General features: G+C 52.4%; 1 long non-coding RNA gene across 6 annotated transcripts in view; it reads left to right on the forward strand.

Moving 5' to 3' along the window:
* Positions 1 to 25,068, forward strand: part of LOC103668238 — a 26,827-nt gene extending 1,759 nt beyond the window's left edge. The window contains exons 2-7 of one of the 6 annotated variants that reach the window (XR_005835506.1): positions 17,129 to 17,704; positions 18,049 to 18,469; positions 20,234 to 20,360; positions 21,373 to 21,791; positions 21,972 to 22,080; positions 22,639 to 22,685. This is a non-coding gene — a long non-coding RNA (uncharacterized LOC103668238). The other 5 variants (XR_005835502.1, XR_005835505.1, XR_005835503.1 and 2 more) reach the window with 5 other exon arrangements.

The following is a 25,068-nucleotide window of genomic DNA, read 5'->3' on the forward strand; positions in this document are numbered from 1 at the left end:
TTTTTTTTTTTTTTTTTTTTTTTTTTGCTTTAAGAATGTTTCCTGATGCCTGACAGGGTCTTTTCTGCCTTTCCCTTCTCTTGTCCTGTTGCGGCGGCGGAGTCTGTCCTGTTTACTGTTTAGTTCTGGGGAAAAGAGAACATGAACGTGTGTCGAGGGCGAAGGGACGGAGGTACTGAATTTTCCTTTAAAAGCCAGCTGGGCCTGCAGAACTCAGCACCGCCTACTCTGTTCTACGTTTCAGACCCAGAAAAAGGGAGGTAGCGCAAGAGATTGCAGCACAGGGCGAGTCGGCTGTGGCTGGAGGCGGATCTGGGCTACAAACCCCAGGAGTGCCCCTCTTTAATTTTTTGGTATGGCAGGATCAAGGAATCGATTCACTCCGGGTATGCTTCCTCCCATTGTTTCTGTGGGCCGTGTTTGATCTGTGTTTCACGTGTGGAGCTGCTGTCCACGCTCTGAAAGAAATAATATATTCTGCGTTGCACTGGGTCAGGCTTAACCGTGAAAGCCCTTTTATTTTATTTTTTTATTTTTCCGATGATTTCAAAGAGACGCGCACACACACCCATATATACACACACAAGCGCAAGCGCGCGCGCACACACACACACACACACAAACTGCGTAAAGGATTAAGAAAGAATGAAAGGCCCAGTTCCAGAACATGAGCAGGGTTCCGGGACACGGATGAGCCTGCAGGGGTGGCCCAGGCTGTGGCCTCCACTCGCTGACCCGGGCCAGCTGTGTCCCCTCTGAGTCGTGTGTGCCCGACCCTTGTGGGCGGGAGCATGGGGGGGGTATACAGCGGACCCTTTGAGGGCGCGCCCGGTGAGGCTATCATTGGTAACTACGGCTTCCAGCGAAAGAGAGTGATTCTCACAGTGGAGAGGTCGTCCCCTTCCTTCGGGTCAAAAGCTGAACGGGGGGTGGGGGGTGGTGGGGTGGGGGGAAGGACATCCCCCAGAGCAAAGGTCCTGAAAACGTGCACGCTGAGCTCCTCCCAGCTCTGGGTTGGACAGGGCGTTTACTGGCATTTTAAGGGCAGGAGGGAAGTCAAAAGCACCTGGGGGGGTTGGGGAGGGGGGAACGTGCATGGGAAAGATGTGAGGCCAGACAGGCAGGGTAAGGAAATAACCTGGTGTGGGCCATCAGAGACGAGCCGGGCATTTGCGTGCCGGGTGGTCAAGTGGACGGGGCCGCTTGCTCTGCAAAGGGCCGGCTGGGTATTGCCGCTGGGCCCTGCCAAGCACCCGGCTGTTGAACAAGACAAAACTGAATAGATAAAAAAGAAAAACAACAGCCCCCGAAGGGGGAAAACAACAACCCAACAGCATGGCAATCGCAACACGAAACCACCCACGCAGCGTCCACGCAGCCCTTTCCCGGGCTAAGCCTGTTGTGCGCCCGCGACAACGTTGCGCTCGGCGTCCTCTCCCTTGGTTTAGATAAGGTGCCCGCTGCCGCTGGCCACCAGCCAGCTTTCTGTCTCCGAACTTGGGGCTTCAGCGCCACACAGGAACGCGACTCTCTGATGCCTCTGGCCCGAGTGTCAGCAGCAGCCCGAGGGTCCCCGCAGCTTTGTGTTCCCAGAAGGATGATTTGTTTGACAACGGGCTTTCCTTCCAGACTGTCCTTCCAGGCTGGCACGGCACGTGGGCCCCCTGAGACGCGACAGGGCTGTGGAGAGCCGGAGCAGACACCTCGGGCCATGGGGTCGGGCCACTGCCTAATTATGAAGGCCACATAAAGGGAATGCACACACAGTGGAAGGCCGAGGAGGGCCTTTGGTTTCCTGGACTAGCTGAAGCGTTTGTGCTCATCAGGCCTGAAAAAGTTAAGTGCTGGGGGAGCAGGGCCGACAAGACTGGACTCATTCTATGGCACACAAAAGATTTTTAATAAGCTCCGAGAAAGGTCCCCACCCCCACCGCTCATGTCTTTCTCTCCCTGTCTCATTCCAAAGCTCCCGTGTTAGCCAAAGAGACAGCTCGGCCAAGCTGCCCGGGAGGGTGGCTAGGAGGCTATGGGGGAGCCGTTCTGCCAGGCCGGTCCCCCGGGTGGTTCCCACAAGGTCAAGGAGGGCTCCCCCGGCCAGGGATGTGGCAGGACAGCCGTGAGCAGTGGGGCAGAGCTGGCGCTCTGGAGAAGCGGGGCCGGTGTCTGGTGGAGAACACCACACCGTCTCCTTCCAGGCTTGTCCCAAGAACCCAGAATCTCAGATCGGCTCCTGGAAGCTGGTGGGAAGGCCGGAGGGACTTACTTTACAAGCAACGCTTGGAGTCAGTTTACTGGGGCCTTTGGTGAGGAACTGCAGAACCACAGAGCTTGGGCGAATGAGAACTCCTCTGCAGGCCGGGGTCCCCCTCCTCACTGTCCCAAGCCCTTTCCCTTCATGCTCGCCAAAGAGCAGGCCCGCCGACAGCTGGGACAGCCCGGCCCTCCTGTGATGTCCAGCTGTTGTCCTGGGGACACAAGGGAAGGTCTTGCGTAGCTGTCATATTGTGCCCGGTCTGGTAGATTGCGTAAACGGCAGGGAGTGGTCTGCATGGAGTCCGGAGGTCTAACACCACCGCCAGCGGGAATTCTCCAGTGCAGCCCAGGCTGAGACACTGACCGTGACCTCCAGTTCTCCTTTCCACGATACACCTGCAGCACCCTGCCTCTGATTCCCAGGAGCCTCAAAGAGGATAGCTCAGAGGCGAACGTGGGCTTTCCTGTCCCTGGGGAAAGGAATACGCCCGTTGCCAATGACTGTGTTGGCATCTGACTTATGCATCGATTTTTCTGAGTTTGGCCTGGCTGCCCCTGGTCTGCTCCAGGTACACTGACCAAATTCTGTTTCTGAGGCAGTCCCCAAATGCCGTCTGCCAGGGTGCCCTCCTCTGCCCCCGTCTGAGAGTTTCACCCCCTTCTGGAACTGTAGTTAAGTCTCATTTGCGAGGCCGAACTCTTATTTCAGGGCAGCACTCCCCCTGCCTTGTTTGTTTTTTTTTTTGCATTTCATTTTATTTTATTTTTTTAAGATTTATTCACGTAATTCAGAGAGAGAGGGGTGAGGGGCAGAGGGAAAGGAAAAGATTCCTCAAGCAGACTCCCCGCCCAGCATCGAGCCTGATGTGGGTCTCGATCCCAGGACCCTGAGATCACAACCTGAGCTGAAACCAAGAGTTGGATGCTCAGCGCTTAACCGACTGAGAAACCCAGGCGCCCCTCCTCCCCCGCCTTGGTTTTGACTGGTGCACGAGGCAGGTGGGGCTGTGGGTGGGGTAGGGGTGGAGGGGTAGTCTCAGAGAGGAGGAAAAGAAAAAGAGAAGGGGACAGAAGGAGGCCTGGTCCTCATTTCACGTCACTCCTGGTCCAGCAGCTGCTCTTTCCCACTTGGAGTTTTGGCCCTTTGGGGGAATGTGTAATAGGGGAACGGAGAAGAGGAGAGAAGTCAAGAGCTCCCATCAAGCGTCTGAAGGATAGCCTATTTCTGGAATGATACAACATTGAGGCCTTGCACAAAAGGAAACGAACAAACAAAAACTGCGAACCGTGACACCTTGCTTATCTAGAAGTTACTTGATTTAGCAATCTCAGGTATCTGGAACAATCTGGAAGAGCCAAAATACGTTAGGAATTCCCTGCTCTAAAGTCCACTGATGGTACACCAGGGAAGTGTTCCGATCCTTTTTTCATGGGAGCCTGTTTACTCTTATTTCACAAACTATTTTAACAACCTCGATGACTCCGGAATTCCTTGCAACTCCTGCTTTTGTTTTTGTTTTTGTTTTGACATCGATGGCTGGGTGAGCTTGGGGGGCCATTCACCTGGGTCAGAAACACAAGAGGAGAAGGGGCAAGCTGGAGGGAAAGGTAGTGAGTTTCCTTGGGGACATAGACTGAGACGCCTCTGGGGTATCGCAAGCAGGAGGAAGGATTTATTGTCCACATCTGAGCAAAAGATGAGACGGGAACAAACCAGAAACAAGAGCTCAAGGGGGACAGCAGGGTGGGGCCATCTAGCGAAGGGGCACGTTGGCGCAGAAGGCTGCCTTGTCTTTCAGCATGACACAGTTGTCCATGTCCCGAGTGATTGGGCCCCCAAGACAACTTCAACTGTGTCAGCGCCCTCCAAGGAAACAGGGAAATGTGTAATGCACTTTAGACATGGTTTGCTTAAAAACAGGTGCACGTTTGTTTTTAAATCTTCGAGTTTCCAGGGGGTGAGCTTAGCCTGCGCGTTCCTGTCTTTGAAACAACCCATTCTTCCCTGGTGTTCCTTAAGGGCGGGCTTGGCGTTTGCCCTACGAGTTACATCTCAAAGATTAAAAAAATAAATTCTGCTGGCTGCCCCAGAAAATTCAGGGTATCTCACTTGACATAGAAGCTTGGCGTTCCTTTGAATGCAAAATGCAAGAAGCACGTGCCCATCAAAGCACCCCTGAGTTTGAAAACAATTGATTTGTAGCCCTGTTGCCTGGCTTCCAGGAGGGAGGACTGAACAGTAGGAAGCAGGGTGCTCCCACCCTCTCTCTGTCCCTCACAAAGGAGAGGGGGACCCTTGGGCTGGCGGAGCCCGCACCGTGGCTCGAAGGGTGCAGCAGGACCAGCGCAAGAGCTCCCTCCTTGGTTAGGCTTGGGGCTGAGCTAGGCTTCCATTGCTACGCACCTTTCTTCTCTGGGTGATTATCTGTGGGACACACACACACACACACACACACACACTTGAGACCACTGCTTTAGAGGGAAGGTAGCTCCTTTAATGAACACCTAGTGCTCTGCCTGGCATTTCATGGGACTCGATGCGTATTTGTTGGAATGAAGGAAAGTAAGAGAAAGAAAGGTTACCATAGCGGTCCAAAGCCCTGGCTCTCCACCCCGACTTACTGCACATTGGAATCACCTTGGGGGCTTTAGGGAGGACTGATGCCTCCGTCGCAGCCCCAGGAATTCAGACTTGTTTGGTCCGGAGCGTGGCATGGGCATGAGGGTTTCTGGAAGCTCTCCGGGGATTCTGGGGAGCAGCCCAGGGTAAGGACCGCCGATCTAAAGGGTCCGGCTTCAGCGTCAGAAAGAACAGGACTCCATTCACTCTTGGAGCCTCATGAGTTGTGTGCCTTTGAGCGGAGGGCCAGGGTCTCAGTTTCCATATCTGCAGAGTGGGCGGAGGGCACGCCCAGCTCCCGGTGTCTGTGCAGCTCCCGGCACAGAGCAGGTGCTCTGGAACACTGGGTAACCACGGGTGATTCTTGGCATTCCTATGCCAGAAAACAGCCCATGGAAAGATCTTAAATCACCTTCCCGTCCTCCGGGTCTTGAGGCGGGCTGTTTGCTATCCTCCTTAGCTCCAACTCCATCTCTTGCATGCGGTTGTGGTTCACGAACTATTGGCAGGTTGGCAGAGAACCTGCAAGGAGAGCCCGGTAGAGTTCGACAGACCCCAGGAGTCTGGTTTTCCCTTTAAACCTTTTGGAGGAAAGATGGAGAAGAAAATCCAGATGCGGGTTTTACGATGCCCTTATTGAGTGCTGTGAAAACAGCCGAGCGGGGGTGACTCCCGCTGCCCGCCCGGGGCCATCCCAGGGCACGCACGGTGACAGGGCATCCCAGCCGAATGCTCTTGACTTCCAGCCACCCCACACCGCCCGCCCCCCAGCCTTTGATGAGAGACACGAAGCGAGTGAGTGGAGTGGCTCGCAGGGAAGGAGAACGCTCTTTCCTCAGCCCTGGGGACTTGTTCAGCTGTTCGGCATTTAGCAAAATCTGGCATGCATTCTGCACAGCCCTGCACCCCTTCCCTTCCAGCTCAGACTCAGCACCATTTCCCCGCAAGCTTCCACTGCCACGGAGTGCAAGCCTGCGGGGCTGGGGGAGCGGGGACCCTGGGCTCTGGGTGACCTCTACCCGCGCTCTGGTCTAGGGATGGGGAGTGAGCTCCCCCCCAGCTGGGACCCAAGCTGGCGGGCACACCAGGGGGCTCTCTGGATCGGGGGGTGCTGTGCCTGGGCTGAAATGTTCCGGTGATGATAATGACTACCTCGCGTCGTCTGTAATTATGCAGTCTCTAAGCCCCCGGGGCTGGGATGGTGTATTTGCCTGTGCTGTTTGGGGGTTGATCCTGCTGTCAGCGCTTAGCAAGAATTAACAGGGACGCTCTGCGCACCCCAGTCATAACACTAAATCTGATCTGCATGTTTATGATTCATTAAAAAAAAAAAAACCCACCGTCGCTGAAACCCCTCCAAGCCCATCATTGAAAGAAATTATGCTCAGTTGAAAGAGCGATTTGACGTCACAGAGGACCTACGTGCCTTTTCATGAGCGGCTGGAATTAGAAGCCTGCGCTTCGGCAAGTGTAAACGGGATCCAGGCTTGGAAACCTCTGTGTAGCCAGCAACCTGTTTTCCAGGTGCGGGGTGCTCACTTTCCGGATCCTCTGAAGCAGGGTATTTTTAAGATCCCTGGCAGGTCACTGCTGGCTCGCTTAGGTTGGAGGAAGGCTAGCCTGTTCTCCTTCTCCTCCTTCCCCACCTCCTCCTCCTTCCTCTCACTTGCTTGTCTTTTTTTTTTTTTTTTTTTTTTTTTTTGCATTGTAGGAGAAGCCCACACTTCAAGTGGGAAGGACAAAAGCCCCAGCACTCCCAAATCAAGAAAAAAATGAATCGTAGATGACGGGCTGTTTGTGGTTTTCCGCGACACCCATTTACTTTATTGCGTGGTAATTCGGAGTTTTCTAGTAATTCTTTTACAGGAGGTCAGAACCCATGAGGATAGCCTTTCTCCTTGACATCCTGGCAGCTCGGTCCTGTGGGAGGAGCGGGGGTCTGAGCAGCAGGACTCCGGGTTCAAGCCTTCCATTCCTCCATGGATGCTTGGGCAGGTTGTCGTTCCACACCCTCCCACCGCACCCTGTCTGTTCGAGTCAAATAGGGACAAGGAAACAAAACAAGAGATGGGAAGGGTGTGATCTCTTGGGGGAACTTACTAAAGGCAGGTTTTATTCCAGGTACTACTGCTGTGTAACACAGGACCCAAACTTAGTGTCGTAAAAAACAAGCATTTCATTATGCCTGCAGATCTGCGGCTCCGAATTTAGGCTGGGCTCCGCTGGGCGACTCTTTTACTCCTCATGGCATCCGGGGACGGATGGGCTGAGTCTAGATGCTTCTCTCACGTGTTTGGCACCTTGGAGGCCATGGGCCATGGCCCGGAGCATCTATGTGTGACCCCCAGCAGGGCAGTCTCCGGTAGCTGGATGTCCTATGTGGTAACCGGCTTCCCCTGCAGTGAGTACCTCAAGATAGCCAGGTGGGAGCTCCACAGCTTTTTCTGACCCAGCCTCGGAGGTCACCCAGTGTCACACGTGCCGTACTCTATCGATCGAAGTAGTCACAAGCCCACTCCGATTCAATGGGAAGGGACATAGACCCCAATTCTTTTTTTTTTTTTTTTAGACCCCGATTCTTGGTGGGAAAAGTATCAGAGGATTTGGGGGCTACACTTCACAACAGATTAGTATCTGCTCGTATGCAGCTCTCCATTTAGGGCCTTGCACTTTACAGTGTGGTCACGGCCAACATTTCTTTTGACTTTTGCAAACACCTTCCGATGGGGGCAATGTTGTCCTACCCATTGTGCTGATAAGGAAACTGAGGCTTGGAGAGATGACCCGATCTGCCCAAGTTTGTATGGCAAACAATGAAATGAGGGGCACCCGGCTGGCTCAGTGCGTGGAGCCTGTGACTCTTGATCTCGGGGTCATGAGTTCGAGTCCTACCTTGGGGGTAGAGATTGCTTTAAACAAGGGAATTAAAAACAAACAAACAGGGGCACCTGGGTGGCACAGCGGTTAAGCGTCTGCCTTCGGCTCAGGGTGTGATCCTGACGTTATGGGATCGAGCCCCACATCAGGCTCTTCTGCTATGAGCCTGCTTCTTCCTCTCACTCCCCCTGCTTGTGTTCCTTCTCTTGCTGGCTGTCTCTATCTCTGTCGAATAAATAAATAAAATTTTTTAAAAAACAAACAAACAAACAAACAAATGGGATGAACCTTGAATCCTCTTTCCCAGGTAACAGATTTTGAAGATGTATGTCGTACGGAGGAGAAGTACAGAAAGTTGTTCTTGAGAAGCAATTAGCTTCTGTATTTTCCAAAACAAGGTTTTTAAAAAGATCGTAAGAGTTGTTTGGGAGATCTGTCACTTACACGAACACACAGACGGAACCGAACCCATTCTTTGCAGAGAATGCTTGGGCTGCTACCTCTGGTCTTCCGCCTCTCACCTTTGAGTCCTAAACCAGTGGCCCAACCATAAAATGCTAATTCATCTAATACAAACGTGGAGAATTAAAAAAAAAATTGTGGAGAATTGTAGAAGTCAAGCTCAGCAGACTGGCAGCTCACAGGGTAAATATTTGATCAGTGACTAAAAAATTCAAATTTGCACTGTTTGCTGAAGGTGAAAAGTATATTAGGGAATGAATGTAATGGGGGTTAAGTGGGTCTGTAGGAGGCCTCTTCCAGGATTCCACCCCCAGAAGCCCCCTGCTTCTTGCTGACCCAAGTTACAAGCAAGGGGAGACTGGGCATTTCCAACCAAGACCACGCCCCCGGCAGGAGCGTGAGACCACGGGGGTAGAGCCGGGGTTGGCTGGTTGCTTTTATGTGCTCGGATGTGCTTCTGGCCGCCACACCCTCCCATTCTGTTCCCCCAGTTTCTATTAGAGCAGGCCTTTCTTCCCACTTCCTGGGAAGCTGGAAGCTGCCCCTGGCTTCGCTCGTCCGTCCCCAGTTCACCTCCTCCTCTGTGATCATTGTGTCACCCTGGCTGGGCGCCAGACCTGCAAACAGGGAAGGGAGGACAGAGGTCAGGAAGGGAAATCGGGGCTGGGGTTTGCCCAGAAGGTTTAGCTCATCCCCACCTGTCCCCAGACCAGTTCTTGTCCTCTTCCAGGCCCTTAGCGTTCGTCCAGAGAGAGAAATGGTGCTTCGGAACAGCCTAGGCCAGTCAGGAAGCAGGCAGGTATCTGGAGACTATGTCAGTCACTCCAATAACGAGACTCAGACGTGGAGCCAGAGCTCTGGGTTCTTGGGAGGCGAAGCTATATGACTGAGTGACAGCTGGTTACTGGCGAGCTGGGGAAGGAAGCGGACAGAGCTCGAGGCCGGGGAGGACCACCTTTGCCACAGCTGATACACCGAGCAGTGGGAGTCTTGTGGGCCTGATTGGTTCTTGTCGTACGTAACTGAGGTTGACTTCATCCGAGGCTTGTCCTGGGCCGCCCAGTGCCCTGGCGGGCAGCACAGGGGAGCCTAAGGACCAGCCCTGGAGAACCAACGCTAAAGCCCAAACGAGCTGCGGTATTAGGGTTCCCTGCCGTCGCCAGCTGGGATGGCCGCTGGTTACCAGGAGGCCGGGCCGGAACGTAGCAGGAAATCACGGCGAAGGAATCAGTCCAGAATTCTCATCCATAGGCCAGGGAGAAGTGAGTAAATCAAAAACACCAAGCTGGGCTAGAGTCAGACCGGCTTCCAGACAGGCATCAGCCTCTGGGGGAGCTGTGAGGGGGGCGACGAGGCCCAGAGGAAAAGAAAGAGATTTATTTATGTGTCCAGATGTGCCAGGAGCTTAGACACGAAGGGAGGGGAGAGGATGTGGCAGACACAGGGAGATGTGGCCCCCAGATGTCCCTTCGAGGAAGACCTCACAGTCCCCCGCTGTGGGCTCAGCAGTCCCCGGACGGCCTCCCGCTGTCAGCCCCTTCAGGGTCGGCCTCAGCTGCTGAGGCACCTTACCCCAGGCCATGCTTTCCTGGGCAGCCCCTATCTGGCGGGGCCCCGTCCTGACGCAGGCCCGGCCGCTTTGGCTCCTGGCAGGCCACTGTGCTGGACACCGCTTCCTCCGGAGCTCTGTCCGTCAGGTTAGTTGAAACCCTGCCAGGACTGCATTTCAACTGCCACCCCCCCCCAACCTGCCCAGTCCTGCTTTCCCCTCCTTCCTCTGAGGGATCGATCTCTCCCAAACATCCTGCCCCTGAAACTCCATCTCAGAGCATTTTCAGGGAACCCTGCCTGCCACAGAGGGTAACCTACACCTTTGGGTCGTGGATTCCATCCCAGGGACCGGCAGGACTCCACATGCCATTTTATTATTGTCTCTGGGGGTTTTGTCCACTTTCCTTTAAATTGTTCCCGAAGTTTCCTCCACTGATTGTACTTTATTTCCACTTGCGTGGAGAGATTATCCCAAACGTAATAGACTTCTTCATTGGGGGCGACCCACCCCTTCCACCCTGGCCCTCAGCATGAATTTTATTCTACTCTACTTTATCGGGCCCTCTGCCCTCCGTCCCCAGATACTCCCAACCCTGAGTCCAGCCCCTGTGCCCCCTCAGGTCTGCTCTCCTCCCGAGCTCGTTCCTGATGATGGCGGCTGTCTGCCAGGGTCGTTCGGAAGGTGTCCCTGTGCACGCAAGAACCCCATCTCCTGCCAGACACCAGGCCTTTACTGTTGGCATGGGGACAACCCAAATCGCTTGGCAAGCCACACGCCGGCCCTTAGTCACTGTCTCATCATTGTGGCCGTCGTTGCTGCCTCGGTGTCCCCTCTTGGGCTCTCAGTCCTCATGGTATTTGCTGCTTTCTCCTGCTGGCAGGGAGGAGGCCAGCTTCGAAGCCCCGGATGTGACCTCCTGAGGGCCCCAGGGAGGCCCAGCTTGAGGCTCAGATCCTTGGCTCATCAGCCAGAAACTTCTCTGACCTGTTGGCAGCCACCTCCCCTAACACCAGATGCCTGATTAGTAACTCAGGATCTCCTCCTCCTCCTCCAGCTTCTCCTGTCCTCCCTCCACTCCTCTCCCCCTCCTCAGCCTCGGCCTCGGGGCCCCACCTTTACCCTGATGGATGCTCATTGACATTAGGCGCGTATGTGCAGGCATTGCAGGGCAAGGGGGTGGGAGGAGATGTTTCCAGACTGGGCCCTTGGTGCCAGCCGGTTCAATTCAATTCACAAGCTATTTATTGTACACCGCATGGTGGTAGCGGGTCGCTGGTGCTGGCAGGCCCGGGGCCTGCCAGGGTGCTGTTGTCGCACAGGAAGTGGCTCCTACAGCCCCCCTCCCCCAAGGAGTCGGGGAGGGGAGGGCATTGCCAAGGGAGAGAGCGCGACTCGTTTTGAGGCTCGCCCTTCCCCAGTGGCACGAGACCCTGCTCCGGCAGACCCGAGGGCAAGGGCAGGCGTGGCCGGGCCAGCTGCTTACCCCTGGGGGGACCCAAGGGACTCGCTCCCCTCACCCAGGCCTGACACAGGCTCCCGCAGCCTCTCCTCGGCTTCATTTACACAAACAATCCGAAAAGCCAACCCAACCCAAATGCAATGCCCACATTTTATTGCTTGCAGTGTTTTAGTTCTAATTCGGCTTCATTTGGAAAAGAGGTTTTACTAAGTGGCATAAATTGAGCCTAACAAATTTTAAAAACTAAAACAGCAACACCCTAAATGTTTAAAACTGTAATTGGAGAGAGAGAAAAAGTGAGTCGTCTGGGAGGGGCTGTGCGGCAGGCAGGAGACGGGGGAGGGGAAGAAATTCAATTTCCGTCCTACTTGGCAGGAGGGTAATTTCCTGCTCCCTCTCCCCTGGGCCCCAGCCCTGTCCCCTCCCTCCCTTAGAGAATGCACCCAGAAGCCTCCAGAACTGGTGCGGGTGCCCTACAGGACGTCTTGTGCATGGTGGGCGCTTAGGAAGGATTAGGCAAGCTCATTCTTTTCCTCCATGTGGCTGTGGACAGAGGGACACAGTGGATTCCTTTCAGGGCACCCATTTGCCCCCACAGGGGAGGTCTGCAAGTTCTTGAGGGTGGGGTGGGGGTGGGGAGTCCTACTTGAAGGAGGCTGTTCCAGCCTCCCTGTGGCCTCTCCCTGTAAGCCCTAGCTTAGCCCCCGCCCAAGGTCAGGGTCCTACCTGGGAGGGAAACTTCTTGAGACCTTTGGGCCCCTCTGCTGATTCCTGGGAGAAGGAGGGTACAGGTGGGAGAGGGCAGTGGCCAGCCACTTAGCTCAGCATCCCACTTTCCCCACTTGTAATGAGAAATATGGTCAGGGATGAGGGTAGGTGAGTAGAAGGATCCCTGAGTGCAATGCACGGTCACATGCGTCCCAGCAGAGGTGGCCTGTCCTCCATAGGGACCAGGTGAGAGGCCCTGCCGGCCAAGCATCTGTCTTTAGGGAACCAGTACTCTGATTTGCCTTTAGTGATCCCGCTCTCCTCCCAGGAAGGGCACCAGTATACATAAATAAGCATGGGTGACCGTGGGAAGTATCCCCAAATGTTGGGCAGGGGGAGTGGGGAGGGAGCCGAAGAGGTCGTCTAGGGCCTGGCCACGCTAGCCTGTAGGGATCACCCTTTCCCGGGAGCTGTTCAGCACGCAGCTGTTCAGCTGTTAGCCCCAAGGTTCAGCATGTGTTTATATAATGCTTCAACCCAGAGCCAGCAAGGTGGTGGCGGGGCGCGGGGGAGGGGAGCCCATTTGGCAGTAGACGCCTCTTGCTCATGGCTGGCCTCTGTCCTTCGTGATCAGGGCAAACTTGGCCAAGCCCCTGGGTTGTCCAGTTCGACTTTCTCTAGCCATAAAATGAGAAGCAATGGTAACCATGAAACGCTTTAAAGCAAAAATAGGCCGTGTGACATGAAGCTGCTTTCTTCTTTTTTTTCAGCTGATAGGAAAATTGCTTGTCTTAGGACACTTGTAATCCCACGAATAAGAACACTGCTTAACTTAGTTCCAGGAAACAGGAGGTTTGGTAACAGGATATAAAGGTCTCTTACGGAACCCAATTCTGGAAAAACTGTTGGGGGCCGTGGGGACTGGAGCAGAGCACTGGAGACCTGGAAACGGGGCTGTGGTCTGGCTCTCCCTCAGTTGGGGTCCATGGCTGCTCCTCCCTGAAGGTCTCGGGGGGACTGCTGTGTTCTGTCTCTGTACCCTGGTTCTTCCTTGGTTGGTTTGTCTAATTGTACGTGGTTCCGTGTGGTGGCCCAAAATGGCAACACCAGCTCTGCAAAGTGGTGTGATAACTCCAGGGTCCACTGTTCTCTGACTGATTTTATGTCTCCGAGTTCAAGGTCTCAAAAGAGGACCTAACTGGTTCAGCCCAGGTTATGGATTGGGTCAACCCTTGATCAGGCAGAATGCTCTGTCCAATCAGAGCAGTGACTGGGGAGGTTGGGCCGTGAAGAATATATCTGCTCCCCTAATCCACCCCTTAGGCAGAGATGATGGGTAGAAAAATGTGGAGATTTAACCATAGTCATTTCTAGAACATTCCTTGAGCACCATGTCATGTTTTTTTTTTTTCTGAATACGATGGGATGCCTAACCTAGAGCCCTGAACCAAGAAAGTGCTCAAGACAGCTGCTGGTCGTTTGAGGGAAAGTTATCTTGTGCTCAGTCTCTGCTGTCTGTGTTTCCCTCCTTTGCCTGTCATTAGGCTTCTCATCTGGAGTATATGGTTTCAAGGAAGGGTGATCACAGGCAGCAGGCTAATCTCACCAGTATATAAAAAGTTCTTAGAAGTCAATAAGAAAAATAACAGTGATCCAATAGGAAATAGAGGCAAAAGATATCAACACTACTGAAAAGGGGGTACATGTGGCTTTTACACACATGATGTGTTGCTCACTGTCACTCATAACAGGAAAACACAAAGAAAACTACACCGAGATATTCTTTTTCACCCAGCGGATGGATAAAAATCCAAAAAAGTGGTAACATACTCTGATGGTAGAGCTGCGTACAAACAAGTTCTCTCCTACGTGGCTTGTGGGAGGATAAGTTAGTCCAACATTCATGCAGAGATATTGTATCAGTTAGCTAACACTGTGTAACAAACCATCCCAAATGTTAGGGCCTTGGAACCACACAGTTCTTTATTTTTTCTCACTACTTGGTTGGCTGGGTGGTTCTGCTGATTTGAGTTAGACTCAGCTCATCTTGGCTAAGTTCACTCAAGTATCTGCGAATTGGCCGGGGACTGGCTTGTCTAGGACAGCCTCGGCTGGGCCACGTGGCCCTGCTCCGTGCGGGCTTTCACCCTGTAGCAGGCTAGCCCGAGCTTGCTCTCAGGCTGGCCTGGGCATGTTGCACGACAATTGCAGAGAAACAAAAGAGGAAGTGAAAATCTCTACTGTGTTTTTCAAGTTTCTGTTTGCATCAAGTCTGCTAAGCAAGTTAGGTGGTGAAGTCCAGGTTTAAGGGCCAAGGATATGCACTGTGCCTCTTTAGCGAGAGAAGCAGCAAAGTCAAGGGTCAAAGGGCAGGGATATGAGAAGAGGTAAAGGCTTGGTGCTATCAGTGCAATCAATCTTCCACACGTGTGCGATGACATTTGTGCATGGCCACTTACTATAGCATTGCTTGTGATAGAGACAACCGAAATGGCCATCAGGAGGGGACGGGCTAAATAAACTATGGCATTCGCGTGCTGGAATAATCTGGAGCTGAACAAAGGAGGAAGAATCCCCCTGGGTACGGGTGGAAAAAATCCTGAAGGTAGATCAAGTGAAAAAAGCCAGGTGCAGCCCAGTGTGGCTAGTAGGTTTCCTTTTTCTGTAAAAAGGGGAGAGAAATAAGCATATACATATTTGTATTTGCTTGCATTTGCATACATTAACTCCAGGAAGAGAAACAAGAAATGAATAGTGTGGGGGTGGGGGAGCACTAGGTAGACAGGGGACAGAGCTGGGTGGAGATGCTGCATTGTATAAATAAAAATAAGTCCCATGCCGATATGATAATACAGATTCAAAAAATTAACATAAAATATCCGCACACGTGTAATAGTAGTATAAAAAAATGAGAGGAAAATAAACAAAGACAGGGAAAGTCACAGGTCTGCTTGGCTTCTAGAAGCCGAGACAGAAGGCTTTGTGGATCTAAATCAGACCTTGGTACCTCAACCTGCTTTGCCCTTTGCGGATCCCTTTTGGGAAACACCCGTGGTCCAAAGGCTGTCGTTTCTACGCCTGGGCTGTGCTGTCCCCGAGGAGTGACAGCACATTCCCCACCCTTGCTTATGACCAGGAGCTGACATTTCTAAGAGATGCCATGTGCATTTTTCCAGACACATTTGTGGGTTGAGTTGAGCTGGGGATGGAGTCCGTGGCTCTTCAAATGTCACTGTGCGGGTCTGCGGGAGTAGGAGCCCATTTCTCTGTAAGCGCCCAGAGCCACGTGGTAATGGCTTTCCCTCATGCTACGCCCTCATCCTCAGGCTCTGGAAATGAAAAAGCCCCTGAACAGCAAGCAGACCCACTCCTGAGCCTCTAGTGAGGCTCAGCCAGACCCCAGCTGGGGCATAACTCGACATGTCCCTGCACCAGGCCCCAGAGCTGCCTGGGAATGTTGCTCAAGCTGTCAGATGCCCCCTTCGGGCTCCTAAGGCACCAAACTGGACCGAGTCACAGTGCGCGTGCCCCGCCATCCCCCTCTGCCTGCCTCTGGAGCGCTAGATGGGATGCTGGAGCTGTTGCATCAGGCAGCCCCTGGAGAGATGAAATGCCCAGTCAGCAAGGAGCCGTCACGCTCACTGCCACGGCCAGCACCACTACCACTGCCCCCCACACACCGAGCGCCGACACGTGCCAAGCACTGCCTCGGATGCCCTGATTCCACTGGAGAGAAGATAGGGGCAGGAGCTTGTCAACTTGAAGGGGGCCAACCAAACAGGTGCTTATGATAAGCTCTGACGTTTGCTTAGTGGTTAAGCAAGTCTCTTTTGTTGCAAGGGACAAAACTCAATACAAACTATCTTAAAGGAAAACGGAGTTGAAGTTCTGCCGTCATATACGTGGAAACAGACGTCTTCTAGAACTCAACGCAGCGATGTGTCTGGGACACTAGGAACTTGGGAACGTCTTCTCTCCATCCCCTTTCTGCTCGTTAGTGTCTCTCTTCTCTCTCACGCAGACTAGTTCCTTCATGTGACAGAGAATATAATGCCTGATGCTTTGGGGAACTCTAGCTCACAGCTCCGGCCACCAAGTCAGAGATTCGTATTTCTCCATTCTAGGTCCAAACATTCTGGAGAACGGTCTCACTGGCTCTATTTGGTCCGGTGTTCAGGTCTGGAAGGCTGTGATGAGTCAGGGTAGGAGCGGTCCTGCAAGCACGTGTAAGACTAGATTTCAGCCTAAGGAGGCAGGGAGCACCCCCTCCCTGCCTCCCGCCGCCCACTGTAGTGGGACCCTCAGGCTGTCCTAGAGAAAGGATTGAAAGGATCGGAGAGGCCAAGACAGGAAGGGATGAGCCTTGGTAGGCGCTGTTTCAGTAGTCTATGGAGGACGTGCCTATGAGAGAGAGAGAGAGAAGATTCCAGAAACACGAAGGGGCTTCAGAGAGGGGAATTTGGTAGATTGAATGTAGGGATGAGAGAGAGAATGGGGTCCAGATCTAGGTGGCTTCTTTCCAAAGTTTCCGGCGTGGGCATTGGGAGAGATGGCGGGCTTGTTCACTGAGAAGGGTTGCCCTGGGTCTTAGGTTGGATATCCCAGAGGCAAGACCCTGGGTCCGGGATGTATTTGAAAGTGATTTGTTAGGACCTGCTTTCAGGGAAACCACACAGGGACATGGGGAAATGGGATGAAGAGGGAAGGGGCCCGAGCCAGGGTGTGTTACCACACCAAGTCCCAAGGAGGGTATGTGAGCTCAGTCCTGCAGGGGCCTCTGGGAGACTGGGCAGATCACCTCTCAGAGCTGACCCTTGTCTGGGACAAGGGGGCCATAATGTTTACTACCTCCCCAGAGCTCCAATGATCAGTTAAGGGCTCAATTCCAATTGCCAGGCACTTCTAACTGTGTGCGAGGGCAAAGTGAGTCGGGCAGCCTGAGGACAGTCCCCCGGCTGCTGGACCCCGTGTTGGCTTCTGGACATGCGCGAACATGACTAAGGGATTGGAGGGATATGGGGGGCCCACGGCTGGCGTCAGAACAGGCACACTCATTTGGTCTCTAGTTGTGCCTGTGTCCTAACATTTATGCCAACAAGTGGGCTCCTTCTTTCACCTCTCCCTTCCCCCCCTAATTTGATCCTATGACCCCATGTTCTGGTTTAAGTTCACTCCCATCATCTGTTCTCTTTTTCAGTATGTTCCCTGTGCTCAGTCTGAGCGCTCGTGTCTTCTGCTCCCGCCGCAGCTGATTCCGAAGTCTGCTTCGTGGTCTGGTTGCCCGACTGTACCCCACAACCCCGGAACATGGGCCAGTGCCACTGATTTCGGCCACAGAGGGGCAGGACGTGATAACCCCAGGGCCTGGGGGGATGGGCGGACGCGAGAGCTACATTTCGAAAGCTTCTCTCTTTCTTTTTCTTTCATTTCTGCTTCCGGCCACCCACCATCCTGACAGACACTTCAAGGGCACCTTTGGTTTCCCCTGGGGTTTCTCATCGCTTTTTGGTTGCCTTCTGGAATATACGCCACCCTCTCATTCCTTGGGCATTTCCAGGCTTGGGAGAGGGAGCCAGTGGCCCAGAGAGGCCTGCCTCTTGCCTGGCTGGCCTTGGTCTCACACTTAGCCTAGGACCTGGTCTCTCCCCGGTGTCCTGCTCAGGTCTGGGTCCAGCTGAATCCAGTCCAGCCCCATCCTGGCTTTCGGTGGCTTCGCAGACCAGGCTGTGGCCTCATGTCCCCTCTCTGGGCATTTGGTCCCCAACTGTCCCCGGTGAGTAACTTCACGTCTCCTCTCATTGTGGACAGCTCATAGCACCCATCCCCAATCACATCGGCTGAGGGCTGCTGCCCTTGGATCCACATCGATGCCCGAGGGGACGGACAGGCCGCTGGTGTCACTGTTCTGCAGCTCGGGGAAGAGAAGGGTGGGGGGCCGCGACTGGGCACCCACCGTCCAGCACTGTCTCTGAGATCTGGGCTTCTGGAGGCTCTCTGTGCTCCGGGAGTTCCAGGCGAGTGGCCGAGGGTGGGCAGGGTGGCGGGCGGGGACCTGCAGGGGGCCAGGAGCAGTGGCTATTTACTATATGGTACAGAAGCATCTCAATATTTTAACAGGTGGTACAGCTGCTGTAGCCGTACATTTCATCTGAATGCCTGTCCAGGTTGGAGGTGGCAGTGAGCACCTGGGTTGTCACACTGACGGTATGAGCAGATGGAGCGGTTACAAACTGCGACAGGAGAAATTTAGGCTAGTCACCGAAAAATCCATATCACCACTTTTTACCAAGGAGGGCTTGGCGGAAGTCCTCTCTGAAACTTTGGGGGCGACAAGAGGGCAGGTCTTCGAAGTGGACTAGAGGCGGCTTCGTTAGGCTGGCCCGGCAGGACGGGATTGGCACAGATGATTTCTTTGGACCTCCCTCCTCTCATCTGCAAGCAAAGAGCCCTGCATCCTACGCAGTCACGATTCATCAGAAACCTTTTTTTGGGCGCATGCTGCCCGCCAGGCATGGTGCTATGTCAAGAGCTTACAAAGGTGAGTAAGTCAGGGTTTCCGCTCTTCTGGGGTTCATAATGGGGTTATGGGGGAACCTGGGGGAGACAGGACACCTCTCCAGAAGATGACCACAGAAGCAGGCAGGAGGTGTGATGTGCTGAATGAATCATAAGGGGAAACGGTGTAGAAGCTCGTATGGGGTGCGAGGCTGGTGTGTGGCTGAGGAGAGACCATTTCAGAACAGGGACGGGATCAGCCTCTAAAAGATTTTCCTTTGCCTCTAGAAACGGTGAGGTGGTTCCTCTTGGTTCCGATTTTCACCTCCAGATAGCAGGACGCATGTTGTCCTTGAAAGCACTCATATCAGCGCGCCTCGCCAATGTGAAGTCACTGCTTGTTAGCTATGCACAACTGAGATCAGAATCTGTCCTCCTGCCAGCCGGCCAGCCAATACCGTGGCCAAGTGTCTCACAGGCTGCTCTGAAGGGCTGCTCGGGCACCTTCCTTCTAAGGCTTCTCCAGCCCGAGGAGGAGGCGGAGGGCCGTGTGGACCTCACTTTCCCCCTCCTATAAAGTGGTGCCCAGGAGGACTGGAGATGGCCCTCCGTGAGACCGCTACCCCCAGAGATAAGGCTGGTCTCTCTAAGTAGGTCTCAGAGCATGCACTGGGGGGTATCCAGGCCAGTCGTCTCCTCTCTGGGGACTGTGTCTGGGAAGATGTGCTTTGGTTGTGGTCCAGAGCTGGAATGACTGCTGTGCTCCATGAAATCCTTGGGGACCTGGGATCCTTCAAGCTCCATGCTCTGCCCTCTGAAGAATGGGGCCTTTAGCCCCATGGTCCAAGATGGCAGCCATGACGCCCATGTTTAAGGATAGGATAGAGAATGACTAAAAAGAAAGGGATGAAAAGGCACAGATCAGTGGTCTTTTAAGGAAAATTCCTGGAAGCTATACGTCATGCTTCCATTTATGTCTCCTTGGTCAGAACTTAGTCACATGACCACACCTCGCTGAGAAATGGAGTCTTTCTCCTGGGTGGCTGGGTTTAGCTTGTATGGACTCTGTGAAAAATGGCTCAACCTCATCAAATATTGGCATGTGCTTCAATGTAAACACTCTAAAGATCTGTTAGGAAAAGAAAGGAGCTATTTTAAATAGAGCCTTATTTTTAATTTTAGCTTTTGAGTGTTTTGGCCTCTCTATGGCTAATCTTTTCAACTCTGAATGCAAAGCATTTTTACAAATGTTTCTCCTCTCTCTCTATGGACTTCTTTTCTTACATCTTTGATTTAAAAAAAAAAAAGTCTTGTTACTTGCAGCCAAAAGCATTTCTGACTGACACAGGTCCTTTTCTCTTCCTTCCTTCCATGGCCAACCTCTTTTGTTCCTTTTTTAAAGTGAACTCTATGCCCAACATGGGGCTCAAACTCACGACTCTGAGATCAAGTGTCACATGCTCTACGAACTGAGCCAGCGGGGGGCCCTACTGTGGCCAAACTCTTTATAAGGGAGGTCTGCACTTGTTGGGGCCCCACCTCTCAGATGCCTCGTCCCTCTTAATCTCTTGCCATTAACTTGCTCCTACTACGACCAGGCTGTAGTCATTTTAATCTTGTAAAATCTAATGGGTGTTCATATCTCCTGTGTCCACTTTGAGCTAAAGCCTTCTTACTGATACTCTTTTTTGTTTTGGTTTCTAGGATCCTGGATTTCATTGTTCTCTGAGTATGACTTCTACATTTTACATAGTGGGAACCTCTTCTTTCTCTTGCCCCCTAATTCCAGACATTTTATTCCCCACAGCTTTCATCTCAGTCCCTTTATGGTTCACCAGCACCACTACCCCCCTACCATCTCTGCCATCATCACCACCTCCTGTCAACTACAAACATAATCATTAGTCTTCCAATCTTTACAATAGCTATATAAGGTAAGTGATGTTATTATCCCCATTTTGCACATAAGAACACTGGGGCTCTAAGAAGTTATGTATTTTGCCCATGTTCAAAAAGCTAGTAGGTGTCAGAGGTGGGGTTTGAATTCTGGTCTGTCTGATGTCAAAGCATGGGCTCCCAATATGCCATGCTTTCTCTTCCTTAAGATGTCACAGGATTTGCTCCTCATCTCTCTTCTTCTGACAGCAGTGGGTGCCAAGCCCTTATCACCATGAGCCTAGATTAATACAACAATCTTCCAGCAAACCTCCTTGAATGTAGGCATACAGTCCCCACCCCACCTCCAGTTGCTCCTTCATACCCGTGTCCAGCATTGGACTGCTGGTCTAATGACACTTAAGTCAACCTTTTTCATGTCCTGCCTGGCTCATATGGTTACAGTGGCTCTCTGATACTTCATGGGTCATGTTCTGGCTCTCCAAAGCCTTTCTCACCTGTGCCCCTCATACTCTCCATACCTCCAACTGCCCCCTGCTTGTCAGTATTCTGGAACCAGGTGTGGAGGACATTATTAGTGTTTGCCAATAGCCAATTCTTCTCTTCCTGGACGTGGGGGAGATCACACTTCCCAGTCCCTTTGCAGTTAGGCAGAGCTGGCCACCAGTACTGGGGAATAAAATAAATGTGGAAGTGATGTGTGATACTTTTACATTGAGGCAACGGGAAGGCCCTGTAGGACCTGCTAGCTTCTCTCAATCCTTGCTCAGTGAGCAATGGTGATGTTCCAGATGGTGGAAGCTCCATTAGCCTGAGTCCCTGAGTGACCATATGGAGCAGAGCACCTCTCCTCCTTCATCCATTGCCTTGTGGTGAACCTCACAAGGACGTGAAATATATTTGTCGAGCCATGGAGATCTGGGGGCTGTTTGTTACGGCAGCATAACCTGGCATGTTGGTCAGGATAGGCTGTAGTAACAGTGCTAAATTCTCAGTGCTTCCCGGTACAACACAGGGTTGTTTCTTGCTCACGCTTCGTGTTTTCTGTAGGTCGGCAGGGAGACAGGCTCTTCTTGTCATAGTGATCCAGGTATCCAAGGGGACAGAGAGGCCGTCATAATTTGTGCTTCGTGATCACCTCCAAGGGAAGGGAGAACCTGGTGAATCACGCCCTGTTCTGAAACCTTCCACTCAGAAGAGACACAAGTAACTTCTGCTAACATCTCGTCGGTCAAATCAAGTCAAATAGCCACACCTAACTTCAAAGGAGGGCAAGATGATATAATTCTACCATATGTTGGGGGAGCAGAGAGTTGGAAGTACTTGGCCATCTTAACCAATACGCCAGATGAACTGGTCCCTCCATGCCCTACTCCATCCTGCCCTAGGACTTATTTTGTGCTGGCTCCTCTCCTTTCATCCGCAGCTCTGGGCCCAAGTTTTCCATAAAGCCTTCCTCAGTATTTCCGGTACATGCTTCTCCTGCTTCTAAAATCCCAGGGCCTTTAGGGTGGTCAAAATTCAGTTGGGTATTCACTGATTCATGTAGACGTGATGAGACTATTTTTGCTTTGAACGAACACACCCGAATGCATTTGCATATACATCTATTTATATACATACATATTAATGTACCTTATCTCTTTCAGACTATCACCTGTTTATTCCAATGATGGGTTCACTGCTCCAAGATGTCTGTGGAATTGCCTTGAAGTTTGTGGCAGTCTATTTCCTTATCTGTCAAGCGAGATAATAATGGTGCCTATTTTATACAGATGTGTGAGAAAGACAAGGGTCGGTGCCTGGAGAGTGCTTAGGACAGCAGCTGGCACGCGACGGGCACCGAATAAACTTTCACCTTCAGTATTACTCCCCCAAAGATCTCTGCTGATAGCAATCTTCACCTTCTGAAGGTGGATTTGATCTCTTGCTGACGGTTCAAAGTCATTCTGATCTGTAGCAGGTGCCCACCCCAGAGGCCCCTGCTGACAGTTCTTGTCCCTGCAGATGGCTTCCTGCATGTCTCGGCCAGAAGGGGCTGTCTGGCCTTGGAAGGGATGAAGGCCCTTCCATGTGGCTTGCAGGCGGGATAACAGCAGCACGAGTGCTGGGGAATGCGTGCCCTCCCAGGCAAGGGAGGCAGTGGATCAATGTCTCTGTTTCATTGCTACTTGGTGGGGCAGTTCGGAGATGCATTCTGCACAGTCTCTGGGAGGGTCCCAAATGGGTCAGTTGCCCACAGCAGGAATCAGCTTGTTAAGGCATTCTTTTCTTTTCTTTTTTTTTTTTTAAAGATTTTATTTATTTATTTGACAGAGATAGAGACAGCCAGCGAGAGAGGGAACACAAGCAGGGGGAGTGGGAGAGGAAGAAGCAGACTCATAGCAGAGGAGCCTGATGCGGGGCTCGATCCCACAATGCCAGGATCACGCCCTGAGCCAAAGGCAGACGCTCAACCGCTGTGCCACCCAGGTGCCCCGTTAAGGCATTCTTTTCATCTTTTCCTCCTCCCCCTCCCCCTCCTCCTCCTCCTCCTCCTCTTCTTCTTCAGATTTCATTTATTTATTTATTTAGAGTGTGAGCAGGGGATGGGAAGAGGGAGGGGGGGACAAGCAGACTCTGTGCTGAGTGTGGATCCCGACATGGGTTCTCGATCCCACGACCCCGAGATCCCGACCTGAGCTGAAACTAAGAGTTGGACACTTAAACAACTGAGCCACCCAGGAGCCCCTCCACCCCCATCTTCCCCTCTTCTTCTCTCGCTTTCTCCACTGTCTCCACTGCATTTTCTGGGATCACCTCCCAGACACATTGCCTGTACTCTGGGACTAATACTTTAAGGGAGGGGGCAAGCATGAGACTAAGTTTAAGGCAATGAAATGTAGTTCTTCAGGGATCTGTTTATTACCTCTGGCAGTGGCTTTAAAAGTGGAGTTTCTCGAGGTTTTGAGTGATGACTGCTTCATCGAAGTAAGTTTGTGGCCTCATAAGATATCAACAGTGAGGGAGATGAGACACCTTTGGGTATTGGTTAGGGGACTGATCAGTCTCCTAGCTCTGTAACCCTGTGCATTTAGTGACTTCCCCTAGAAAGGCTCTGCTCTGGGGCGCCTGGGTGGCGCAGTCAGTTAGGCACCTGGTTTCGGCTCGGGTCGTGATCTCAGGGTCATGGGATCGAGCCCCGCATCAGGCTCCATGCGCAGTGAGGAGTCTGCTTGGGATTCTGTCTCCCTCTACCCCTCCCCCCCGCCTCAAAGAAAAAAAGGCTCTGCTCCGCTCAGTGAGGACGGCACATGGTTGCCTGCTGGGGTGGTAGGTTTTGTGGGTTCTGTGGGGTCCGGCGCAGAGATGTTCAATGAATGCCTTGCTTGATTGCCGTTCTGCCCCCTGCAGTGGGCAGTGGGCATCAGCTTCTCCAGGCTCTGTGACAACCTCCTCCCCATTTTCTGCAAACCTGCAGGATGATGAGCACGAGGAAATATTCGGGACAGTTCGGTTGCTGATAGTGTTTTGCAACCAAGAAGAAAGATACGAACCAACTTGCGCATGTGTGCATTGGAGTTAGGAAGAAACTTCCAATCGGGGACAGAATAGCCNAAAAAAAAAAAAAAAAAAAGAAAGAAAGAAAGAAAAAAAGAAAGAAAAGACAGTGCTTCTCTGACCAGTGAGGAGGTGAGTGCTGACAGCTGTGAGGGGCCCCTGGGGGACAGCTCTCTGCCAGAGCTCACATGCCCCTGCAGCCAGAAGGCAGCCTCCCATCTAGTCCACCCCTTCCCATCAGTTAGGCATTCGGGAAGACGGACCTCTTCTTGCACTGTTTTCTGAAGATCGTGACCAAAATATTAGGGTTTTTTTTAGGATTGCCTGTGTTTTAGAAACACATACGCCCAGAGAAGGGAGCCTTTGCAATTGCAGAAAAAAATTAACTCACCGAAAGGTTTTCCAGATCTCTGAAATGAAGCTGGTGATTGTAATATCTGCATTACTTGTTGTGAGGATTAGCGGAGGTAATGTATGCAAAAGCACCTGGCAGAGCTCCCGCTCCTAACAGGCCCTCAGAATTGGAGAGTTATTATTCTAATAAATGTACTTCTATATAATACGTTGGTTAACTTTCTCCGATGCCATTCTGAATGTTTTTTTCTAGCCCGATAGGAGCCTTATTGTAACCTTGGCTACCTCGAGAGCTACCTTGAGTTAAGCACAATCCAGTGAATTGTGCCCATTTTTCTGGGCTCCATTGCCCACGATGGATAGCGTCGAACAAACTCTGTCTTCTCTCTGCTCTCATAGATGTTCATGGCCTTGCTGGCAACCGCTCCGCACGTGCCTGGCATGACATAACAAGCCTCGAGGGGAAGCCTGCCACCCCGAGGCCTGCGGACCGCCAACAAGGAATGACCAGAACCCAGGCGAGCCTGTTGCTATTGTCAGCAAGGACACTGGCCGAGCATCCCAGCGCCCCAGCTCCACCCAGCAGTGGGGGCTGCGGCTCCACCCAGATGATGTGAAAAGACAGTTGGACCTAGAACCAAATTCCGGGACGGTTATATTTTGGGGTTGGGAAATCCATCCAAAAAACCCCTTTTCCCTGGTGCGTGTGAACTTTGGGGAGCAACGATTATGCCTCCGCAAGAGCCAGCAGAAAGCTCGAAGTCTCCACACCGCCAAGGCAGCTGTCTCAAACGTACACGTTATTAAGCTGATTGAAATAATCAGAAAACAGCTCCAGAATGCTGGCTTGGA

This window comes from Ursus maritimus (assembly GCF_017311325.1).
Source record: "Ursus maritimus isolate PB19 chromosome X unlocalized genomic scaffold, ASM1731132v1 scaffold_X1, whole genome shotgun sequence".
NCBI lineage: Eukaryota > Metazoa > Chordata > Mammalia > Carnivora > Ursidae > Ursus > Ursus maritimus.